This window comes from Falco punctatus, assembly GCF_963210335.1.
Source record: "Falco punctatus genome assembly, chromosome: 11".
NCBI lineage: Eukaryota > Metazoa > Chordata > Aves > Falconiformes > Falconidae > Falco > Falco punctatus.
This window is the reverse complement of record NC_137591.1, coordinates 5116382-5128394: the sequence shown is the minus strand read 5'-3', so window position 1 is coordinate 5128394 and position 12013 is coordinate 5116382. Positions and strand designations below refer to the sequence as shown.

General features: G+C 44.3%; 1 protein-coding gene across 6 annotated transcripts in view; it reads right to left on the bottom strand.

Annotated features, from left to right (window-relative positions):
• DAB1 (DAB adaptor protein 1) overlaps positions 1-12013 on the bottom strand; it is a 566655-nt gene that overhangs the window by 471632 nt on the left and 83010 nt on the right. For 5 of the 6 annotated variants that reach the window (XM_080406386.1, XM_080406380.1, XM_080406381.1 and 2 more), the window contains one exon: positions 1676-12013. This exon is cut by the window's right edge. The gene's annotated coding sequence lies outside the window, so the exon portion shown is untranslated. Of the gene's footprint in view, positions 1-440; positions 456-1675 lie in introns of those variants that run through there. The other variant, XM_080406378.1, reaches the window with a different exon arrangement.

Below are 12013 nucleotides of genomic sequence, written 5' to 3'. Positions count from 1 at the left end.
TTAACGGTGCCATCTATTTCACCAGCAAAGAAAATTACATTCTTCCACTGGAAGTAACAACATATTTGTCACTACACTTTAATTTTCATTTGAAATCAAGAACACACTGAATTTGCACACATTGGGAAACGGCTACTAAAACCTGGGTGTATACCATAATCACATCACTAGTCAAGCCCCTCATACCCTCGCATAATTATTTTTCTACAAGGTTACGCCTAATTGGCCGCTAACCTAACTGATTAATCATCCACATTATAAGAAGGTGTTGAGAAAAAGGCTGAAGGGCAACAAAATATTTATTCGGGTGGCAAATATTAAACCAAGAGGGTAGGTCTGGTTCAAGTTGCTCCTTCCAGGCTGTGCACGCATAGGTGGTTGGCAAGAAACCCCTGCTAAAGAGTCACACGCACACACACACAAGAAAATAAGAAAGATACCGGTGTCTCACGTTCATCCCCACTACGGCCGCGAAGATGCTCGCTACAGCGCTAAGTTGGCTTTGCCCGGCTGTGGAAGCGTTAAATCATTTCCCACGCCGCCGCGGGTTGTCCGAGGCGAGCCGAGCCGCGGCTGGCATCTCCCCGCTCGCCCGTCCCAGCCGCGCAGCGCTCGCCGCCTTGGGCCCGGCCGGCAGAGGCAGCGGGCTGCCCGGGCATCCCTCCCCGCCTCCTCGGCGGCCGCTCCGCGCCAGCGCCTCCCTCCCGGCACACAAAACTTTCCGCTCAAGTCCGCCGCTACGCGCCTCCCCCTGCGCGCCGAGTTACGCGGGCGCGGCCGCCCCGCCAGCGGTACCCGCGGAGAGCCGGGACGCCCCCGCACCAGGCGACAGCGCCGAAGGGGGCGGTCGGCGAGGAGGGGGCGACACCCCCCCAGCCACCCACGCAGAGCCGCGGCCTTCCCCGCGCAGCCCCGCGGTTGGCTCCGCGGCTCCCCGCCACCGCCTCCTACCTGCAGCCGGCGCCGCTCCCCGCAGCGCCCCGCTCATCCTCCTCCCCGGCGGCGGAGCGGTGCGCGCCCCCTGCCCTCCCCCGCGCTCCCGCGGCTGGGCGCGCAGCCTGCGCCGGCGGACGCGGCTCCCCGGCGAGCAGACCCGCGGAGCTCCCCGCGCAGCGGTAGCCCCTCGGCAGCGGCGGCGGCAGCGCCGGTCCCCTGCAGCCACCGCGCTACCGCATTCCCCCTAATAGCGGGGCGCGGCGCACCCGCGCCTGGGAGCCCCCCGCCCCGCCCGGGGGCAGGAGGCGGTGCCCGGCGGGACCCCCCCAGCGCAGCGGCCCCGGCCCCCCGCCCCCGTTCTCGGGGCTCTGCGCCTCGCCCGGCACCGCGCGGGGTGCTCGGGGCGACTGCGGGGCCGCGGCTGCCAACTCGCCGCCCACCCCCTCTTTTAACACCCCCCCCCCCGACCCCCGGCTGCCCCCTCTCACCATCATCCGCTCCCCCGGCGCTGCCGCCTCCTGCCCCGCGGCCGGCGGTGAGGGTGATGGCAGGGCGAGCTGAGGGCTGGCATCCCAGCAGGTGGGGCCGAGGGGCCGGGCTGCTCATCACCCCTGGGGGGGGGGGGCGCAGCCACGAGCTGTCCCTGGGGAACGGGACACTTGAGCCCTCACCCAGCCTGGGCAGCAGCGGCCCGTCTCCAGCAGCGGCCAGACAACAGGCAGCAACTGTGAACATTTACGTGCCTTTGGGCAGCGCAGGTAGGTCTCTCGGATCAAGTGTCGTGACTAAGAGGTGTCCTGGGCCCAGGGAGATGTGGCATTGCGCTTCCTTCCCATGCTGACTTCTCCTTGGCCAGTCCTGCCTGGCGCTCCCACAGGGGCTCTCCTTCCTGGCTGCTGCCTCCCCTGTGCAGGGAGGAAGAGTAGATGTCTGTTCATGCTGCTTGAGAACGGACTTTGATAGCAGAAATACTTTTGAGTGACAGCTTATAGCCACGGTAAGGCAAACTTCCCTTTTTGTTCACAGTTGGATGCCAAGTGTTTCTCTGGGAAGCTCTGACCTGACCCAGCTCCATCAACAGGTGACTGGCCTGCTGGGAAGTGTTCCCAAAGGAGAATTCCCATCTGCGCACAGGAATCTTTCTTGCTTTTCTTGTCCACTTCAATGGGATGTCACCAAACAGCAACATTAATCCCTGGCAAGGAAGAAAATCATGTGTGAGCTTGCAAACCACAGCAGTGAGACAGCGATTAAAGTTTCTGTCTAATTCTAGGAGATCAAGCTTGTAATAACTAGAGAATGAGACTTAAGCTGCTTTACATATTCCTTCATATGTAAGATCATTAAAGCATCTGTGGTTATTGTACCTCACAGGAGAGGGAGCCTTGCTGGAGGTGTTAATAGTTGCTGAATGTGGTGGCTACCAACATGTGCCATGTGACAGGGTATTAACCTTTTGTCAGTGTGACCTGACACATTTGACTAAACCATTTCTCCTGGCCCCAATCTCTTACCACCTCTACCATGTCACATATTTATTACAAGAGTAATAGCTCTTCCTGCTTAATAGGCTTCTTTGATGCAAACCTCGAGCCATTTGACAATGGCTGCCTCAGACATTTTGTTATCCTTAACTTGTGGGTGATAAAAGATGAATAAAGCTGTCAAATATCCTATTGATTATGTGATTGAGATGTACCCTGATTGCCCTTCTTGCATTGAGTTTCTTCCGTTCTATTTCTTTTCAGGGGTTTGGGTGAGGATGGGAAGAGGAACCATACCTACAAAACAGCACTGGACTCGCAGTCTGTTGGCCCAATCTGCTCCCAGCCCTGCCACATTTCTGTGTGGAATATAACTCTTGACAAAAATATTTGTCAGATCTCAAGCCCTGCATTTTTCTCGTGTTAAACTGTGGTGTCTCTGAGTTCAAGGCCCCAGAAGTTTTCTTCCTGTTGTCTTCTTGCCTGAGGGAGAATTTTGGTAGAATATCCATCAGGTTCACATAGCATAGACTGGATTAAGCCATGGCTGTGGGCTTGTGATTCAGGTAAAAAGTGGGATCTGAGGGACTTGGGGTTTAGCTTCCAACTCCAGTACAGATTCCTCCCTGCTTTTAGCAAAAATACTTGTGAAAGATAGACAGGGTAATCAGTTGGGTTCAAAAGCTTGCTGTTGGTATGATTAAGTCCTTGAGCTCTGGGAAGGCTCTCAGCTTGCATAGAAAGAGCATAACGATACATATCTGTACTGAGAGCATCCAATGTACAAATGCTTATCTGCAATCCCATCCAAACAAAGAGATACAGAATCAGGAAATGCTTGCAGAAGATCACTGAAAGAGATCTATGCGCAAGTGACATTAATTTCCACTCCTTAAACGCAGATGTCTGAGCAAAAAAGCCACATAAGTGCCTCTAAATAAGAGAGCACTGGAGTGCTCACACAGACTGTCTGAGCTCCAGTGCCTCTGAGTCAGCTGGGAAGCAGAGTGCCACAAACAGCTGGGCAAGCAAAGGAGCAAGCCCCAAGAGAGGGAGCAGGAGCAAAGATGCTGCAGTGCACAACTGCAGTGAGGGACTGATTATACTCATCTCAGAACCGGCAGAGTTTGAAATGGAAATGAGGAGAAGATTTCCCTGCCACGCTACCCAGCAGCTACAATAAATGTTGCTCTAAGACAACAGGGAAGCAGGCAGCACGCAGCGTGGACTTTGTTTTGTTTCACTGTTATTCAGCTCATCTCAAAGGTTCATTTAATTGTTACTCAAAAAGTTCCACACAGTAATGAAACATTACGAAAAAACTACTTCTACCTTCACATCTTGACATTGATATTGAGGTCTCTCTGCATGCAGAGACTTTGGCTTGTGTACTCAAAGCAGAGCAAATTATGTTCTTTATACAAGTCCCATCCTTATGGGCTTGGAAACAAAATAATTACCTGCGATGCAATGCAGAGGCCTCCTAAGCCAGGAATTCAAAAGGCCTCACATCTCAGCTGCTGAGTAAGTACACTGCTTCCTTTTGCAGTCAGATATATCTGAGAATGCCTTAGATTATAGAGCCTAATGAACCCAAAATCCCTATGAGGAAACCGAGCCCACCTTCACTGATGTACTTCAGTTCCCCCTGACCCTTAAAAACTTCCAGACACAAAACTTCCAGGTAAGGTTCAATGCAAACATCTAGCAAACTTTTGCCTTTGCCAAACAAGAGAAGTTTGACTTGCCTTATCATCATCCTTCATCATAACCTGGGGATTTTTTTTTTCTTCTTTTTTATGACTTAAAGAAACTCTTGGCTTTCTCAGGCAGGACATGTATCTGATGGCACCTAAAAAAAAAAAAAAAAAAAAAAAAAGAAAAAAGAAAAGAAAAAGAAACCTCAGATCTCTGTTTTAGTCAAGACAGAGATACTCAATGAAATACATGCCCAGGAATACCACAAGTCCCATACGCATAGATAAATGTTCTGAATTTTATGCTGTGATGCTTTTACTTTAACACTTCCCATCCATGGATCTCATGGAGCTTAATGGAGGTGTCATTACCCCCATTTTACCAGAAAATTGAAGTGTGGTAGCTGCTGTTTGACTAGTGGCACTGTCTGGAAGTAGATCAGGTAGCATGACTTGACTTTACATCTTTCAAATACACACAGAGTGATGTGGATCCTTAGGTGGACTACAAAGATGAACTTTCTTTCTGGAGGTTTCCTTTTGACCTCTGTTATAAAATATAACCTGTATCCAACAATCAAAAGCAGGAGACTCTTTCATCGGAAGTGACACTAAGTAGATCATAGTGTCTCATGTCTCTGCTGTTCCCAATACCCCAGGTACCCTCCACCCCAAACAGCTCCTTTCTAGGTATTTCTCCTTTACTCCTGGGGTGGAAGAAGGGGTGGGGAGGCATGTTCTGGGATTATTACTACAACAGAGTTTCCACTTCTGTCAGAGTCAAATGATCAGCATTTTCTTTATGATTTCCACACAAATACAATAAGTTAAAAGGGACTTCTGAGATACTTCCCCAAAAATGCATCGCATCACTGTAGCATCTACCATATACTCTTACACTAAACTCCAATCTTTAGATTAATATTCAGGTGTAAACATTAGTCTGGATTTACAGCCACAATATACACGCCCACCTCCTTTATCCACTGAAAGAATGATTTAGTATTTTTATGCAGTAGTCACCTCCAAAAAATACTGCTTCCCCATGTAAAAGTCAAGTAAAAACCATTAATAGCAATTGCACTATCTGTTCCTTGAATATATTCCGTCATATGATTTCTCTAGAGGAAAACACAGATCTCTTGACTGCTTCATGTTCCCATTCTAAAGCATTTGAAAGATCAGACTTTAATAGCTTAAATATGAATTAAGAAAAATTGAGATTCACATTGCCTAATATTATGTTTGGTCATATTTATACCAGTAGCAATACTGTAGTAATCCAAGCAGGAAACAGTATGTATTTCTCCAGTCACAAATAAACCAATTTTTAAAATCAACTATTTCCAGACTAGAATTTATATTCTATCTATAAAAATAGAAGGATAGTAGATTTAACAATAAATCAGTGCAAAACATACATAACATGTAGGGCTGTTTTACAGAAATAAAGATACTAAATTCAGCCAAGAAATTATCTGCTGTGAATTATTCACTTAGTTCTGTTGGTTCCTGAACCTTTATAAAGGTTCTGTGGAAAGCAGAAAAAAAAAATATTCAAGCATATACAAAGCAAAACAGCATCAAAAGTCAAAGAAGTCTCCAAGGGAGATGAACTTCAATGCCAAAGTAGGGTAAACAAATGGAATTATTTACAATACAACATTATCATTTGCAATGATATTTTATTCATTATTTAATCACACACTGAGTCTCCCTTGTAGCCTGTGGTAGATGGCAGAGCCATTTTGTTCCATCTTTCACCTGCCACGTATGTATGTAAATTATAAAGTTTATTTAACTTTTGTATACATCACGCAAGCTACTGCCTCCTGCCAGTGTTTAAAACATACTCGCTTCCCTCCACCTGCTCATAGGGGGTACACAGATCTCAAGGTTGCAAGATATTGGTAGATGAAATGACTGAGTACAGATGACTCCTCATCTCTTTGATCCCTGGATAGCAGGCTGGCACATTTCCCTCCAGAGCTCTTCCCTTTATTAAGCAGGAAAAAACCCTCCAAGGAAATTCAAGTCAAGAGTCAGTGCACTGAGTGGCACGTTGGACTGAGATTCTGTTAATTGCCACATGTCACCTTCCACAGGAAACTGAACTGTTCACAACAGGACATACAGTTCAGGAAAACAGAGAGAGATTTTTATTTAGAGAGATATTAGCACCAACAGCAGCAGCCCCATAAAATTCAGTACAAGAAAAAAAAATCATCCTGTTTATCACCACTTGCCATTCATTTTTGTTGGTGCAGAATTTTCTTATTGGCAAGCTGAGAAGGAAAAGGAGGGTTTGTGTTTCAAGAGTGCCCTCCACAACAGTCTAGAAAGGGTAAGCTTTTTTTCCCAGTGCATGGTTAAGCAAAATGGGCTAAGATCATGATTTTTTTGTTGTAACTGGGCCTTAGTTTCACTGTTGTTGCTACTTCCTGTATGCTATCATGTTGAAGATGTCCAATATTCAAGCTAAGTTTCAAGAATCTCATTATTTCTTTCACAATTTGCATAGCCATGTGTGTCAATCCAGTGCTAAGCTTAAGCACCTCTTTGCTTAATCCACTAATTTGCAGGGGCTGCAGAGGGGGACAAGACAGGGTGGTTGTGTTCAGCAATGCAAATCAGACAGAGGAGGATACTGCCAGGATTAACACAATCCAGCTGCTACAACCATTCAATTTGGAGACTAAGGATGATAAAACCTATTTTCCTAGTCAATCAATCATTGTGATCGACTTACAAAAAAATGGGGTGCAAATCAGTGTAAGTTAATGAAATCAGTGCAATTATGTCAAATGACACCACTGAGAATGAGGCCTTGTGTTAGAAGCATCCCATTATTGCTGTGAAGGGAAGTCAACAAATTATAAGAAACCATATAATTAAGAGCTTATCAAAGCACTTTATCCCATCAAGCACTACCTTACAGATACCAGGTATTGCTTTTATTAACACTTAAGGAAATGAAGAGCAATGAGGATGCTCGAAACATCACAAGGCACTCGGCACGAGCCAGGAACGGAAGGTGAAATACCACTGTACATCCTGATTAAGGAGGTTACCCAGGGAAACAGGAGAAAAAGTCATCTCTGGCTGAAGCTGATCCTGGGTCTGCTGTCACTGCCAGTTCCATCTGCAAACAAATCCCAACTACAAGACTTCTGAGCTTCCCTCCTAACTACTTCTGCTGTTAGCATGATCCCACCACCAGTCACTATGTGAACAATTACAGGCTCTGTCTCCTTTCTTTCCTATTGGATTGTCTCAAATAATAAAGGTGTTTGCAAATATTGTCTCACAAAAAGCTAGGACCTTCACATGGTGATTGCTGAAAATGAGGATTTTGCACTGGAAGAACGAACAAACCTTACTAATAAATGCAAACCTACCAGCTGTGAACAACCCTCTGTCACATTACGGGGGATGTCATACTCAGTTTGACTTAACTTTCCAAACTCATTTGATCCTGGTACTGCTCGCAGCCTAATGAAAACAGTATTAGCTTCATTTACTGTAGGTGATTTCTTAATAACTGATTCACATTCCTCTAATAACCCACCCCCACCTTCCTCATCTAGGGTGTACATGGAGCCAACTGAGACCTTAACACAGACTCTGACACTGACAAATGCCTCCTTTTGATCACTTGAGGTTGTATGAATCCATCACGTACACATCAAAATCAAACACAAAGGGAAGCATTAATTAAACCATATCAAACACAGACTTGACAAGACTATGATTCAAGTATAAAACTGCCTGAAGAATTGTGATTCAATATTTTAGTTTGCAACCCACTTTTTCTATCACTGTACAGAACTGAAGAAAGGGACCGCTTTTCCCCCCTCCACCCCCTTCATCAGCTTTATCTTTCAACTCGACCTGGCAAGTCTGTCTCAGCATTGCCTATGAAAAAAAGGTGACACAAATCGATCAGAGAGTTGAAAGAGAAGAAAAACTTGTAAACAAGTTACCTATTCTCATACACTGTCCCCTAATTCCATAGAGTGAAACAGCAGCACGTATTTCAGAGGATGCAGATTCCTTTGTGATTCTTTATATCTATAGAAATCATTCTAGATCACTGAAATATTCAAAATAGCACAGTGATTCTCAAAAAGCTACCAGGCATAGTCAGTTTGATCATTTGGGAACAGTGAGGTATGACTTACCAAAGGTTTACTGTGGATGTTAATCTGCTGCGCACACAAACGCTTTGGACTAGAGGTCTGGAGACTAAAAACTTGCGTGAGATTTTTGATACTCCCTGTCCAAGTTCAGATAGAACCTGAAAGACTAGGGGGTCATGAAAACTACAAAGAATAAAAATTAAACAAGTCTTTAAATCTAAATGTATGTATCTAACATAAATCACATAACCACTCCCACTGAACATCATGGAAGAGTTGGCTGCAGGCAGGAGCAGAAAGACATGTGGCACAACAGAGGTAACTGCTATACCCGTAATCCAGAAGTGGTCCTAGCACTCTGTGTGGGCATACAACACCTCCCGTATTAATTTGTTAAGTGCTTTTCAGCCTATCTTCTATCCTCTAATGTCAGAAAGGTGTATTAGAATATTGAAAAGGCCAGGGAGCCCTGACATTTGCCACGGTGGAGGTCAGGAACGCAACCTCCAAGTCAGAGCTTGTTAGGACGGTAATGCTAACTTCTCTCTAATACTTGCAATTTTCTTTTTTTTCCCTTGACTCTAGGTATATCCTCTTTCTTCCTCTTAATTTCAGGCAAGGCTTTTTTTCTTTCTATACTTCTGTGTACAAAACCCTCTTCTGTTTGCTTCTCTGACTTCATATGTAAGAAAGAGAAATAATACCTTTTTTATCAGTAGGAACTCATCACTTCTACTTTTTGATAAAAATAGCTACCCTGACTATCTTTTATTTCCACTCATGTATCACTGGCATCCAAATCCACCTATCACCTGAGCCTTGGCACTGTGAAAAGATGATCTTAAACAAGAATAAGATTCAAGATTTTTCCCTAGAGTGGTATCACCCTTCCCTGGAAAACTCCACATTGTTTGCTGCAGTCACAGAGCTGGCCTGTTGTTCACTTTGTAATCTTCTACAGCAGCCATAGCCCGAGCCCTTCAGTTTGATGCTGAAGCTCTTCTTCAATTTTGTGATGAGTTTACTACCAAGCTATTTATAATATGCTGCTCCTTACTTGGATGTAACAGGGAATGAAGTTTCATTCACAGCAGGATGATGATGATGATGACAATGATTGAGCTGGATACATCCGAAGGAGTGCAAATGTCATACCATGGCTCCCATACATCACTGCCCCTTTGCCATCTGCTCCTGCAGTTGTCAGTCAAAACAGTTTCAGCATTCTCCATTATTGTCTTCAAGTTTGCTTCTGCTGACCCAGTTTAATTTCCTATTTGCATGCTCACGTTACTCGGCATGCAAGTTAGTGAAGTTTATGTGTGTCGTTTATCTTACTCCTCCCTGCTCTGAAAAATATGTACTTTTAGAAATGTGATAGTCATTACTCTTTTTGACAGATCCTGGTACAGCTTGAAAATGCTCCACAAGACTTATCTGCATTGGCCACATTGATTTATCAGATTAATTTAACTTCTTTGAAGAGGCTTTCAGTAATCATCAGCTCTATTGTGTTCACAAAAGTAATTCTAAATGCAGAAATGTTAATTAAGATCTAGGATTCTGATTTGGCTTATTGTTAAGATAAGGACAGCTCTGAAATTCAGTTCTGTTTGGCTTGCAAAACCTCAAAGAGGTTCAGAGGTCCCAGAAGCAGAAGGCCATCTCAAACTCTCCTCTTTCCAAAACATACACAGCTTGTTCAGACCTCTGCCCTCAGTCCTCCCCTGCATTATCACAAGGGCAAAGCAACATGGCAGTGACAGCATTAATAAGATTAGACTCCTTCTTTCTTGGCACAGGTAATATGGTAGAGATGAAGGCTTCTAAACAACAGGAAAAGTGTAGGGATAGAAAAGACTAAAATATACAGACAGAAGAGACTAAAACTGAACTAGAAAATACAAGAACATACGTGGATCATTTCATGAACTACACAAACTGTATTAACATTTTATTTTTCAAAGTTTTCCCCCATTCTCAGCTAGTACCGCCATCACTCGATGAATAATTCCTCCCTGTTTTCCAAGTAAAAAAGTGTTAGTTTAAAATGGAGTGCTCTCTTAGAGACTTGTCCTAATGCACGTGGTGTTAGCAAAACTATCTCTACATGTCTAGGTAGTGTCCTTTCAGGGGGTTTGTAGCCCCCAGTGGGGAGAGAGGGCTTGGATACTATACTTGTTGCTATGGTAGCTACTAAAACCACCGCTCACAAGAATTTTTGAATTGCTCTCTGTATTCAAACATGCTTTGAAATAAGGTTAAAACCCAACAGTTACAGCACTATTAAAGAGCCAATTACTGGCTTTTTTATGTTTTCCAAAATAAGAAAAAAAATAAAATTAGAAGCATTTAATGTCCCCTCTGCATCTCAGTTGTGTTAATACTAAATCACATGCAGTCTGTAAAGATTTTTCAGAACAGGGATTTGAAGCAGCCCTTATAAATAATTTAAATGATTCACATAATTAAATTAGAATGCACTATACTTCTTTTTCTTGATAATTTCAGACATGAGTGGCTGCTATAAATGGGATCCCTAGTTGGATCACTGCATATCAAGCTGCATATCAAACAATACTTGTGAAAAAATTGGTATGAAAACAGATTTCTAGGCATTGTGTGTATTTCTGGGTTTGAAGAGGTACTTTTCCCAGCTTGTCTCACAGCGCACATTGCACACTGGCTGCCGGACCAGAACATTGCACTGAAGCTCCAGATCTGCCACTTGCTCATCCTCATCTAGCCATACAACACAAGCAGAGACTCTCCCACACCATCCCTGTTTGCTGTTTCAGAGTCATCTAATTGCATTTTCAGAGACAGCCTCCATAGTCACGCTACTCCTGAGAGAGCATGCTGGATCACACAAGTACAGTTGTCACAGCCAAGGGTGACAATTGGTCTGAACAAGTCTTTAGATAGGCAGCCACATCTCCTTGAGTCTGCTGAAGCATTGCTGAAACATTTTTGTGCTCTCATTACAGTATTCATTTCGTTACTGTAGCAAGTAAAAAAGAAACATTAAAATTGCTGTACTAGCCCAGGGGGAGGGGCTGTCTATCCAGGATCCTGCCCACTTTAGCCACGACCACATGCAGTTTTGAGATGCGGATGGAAAGGGCATGGTTGATACTCAAATAACACCTAAAAAGAGTGAGATGAAGATGCACTGAGGAATTTCCTGTCCAACTAGCCCCACTGAAGAGAGATAAAGGGGAAGCCGTGGAACAAAGGCTGTGGTGCTCAAGCAACAGCTTTGTTTTGCATTACTCTCAGGGTTTTTTGTCTGAATTAATAAACAACGCCCTAAGGGAAGAGGTTGGAAGAGACTCTGGCAAGATGTTAGGCCTTTCTTCATTGCAGAGACAAGCCAGCAGCCATACAGCAGTTCTGCAATAATCTGCCCATAGGGAAGCTGCTTCTTAGCTCTCATTAGTTAGAGATGGGGTTATACCCTCAAGCATGAAGCACAAATCTAGGAATTTTAAAAGCATTAGTAATAAGAAATCCACTATTAACATTGTTTCAGCTCCTTTTAATTGATCATAATGCAAATATATTTAAAATGTTTAAAAGATAACCTGACAGGAATTCCAGAAAACAGTCCTCTCTGCTGGTATCATGTTTAAATCTGTTACAATGCCCAAAGAAAATTAACTCATGCCTTAAATAATTCATGCTTTTATTGGGTCGGAGGCTCTCTCAAGATCTGATGCTCTGCCAATAGAAATGGCAGAGATACAAATGAGAAATT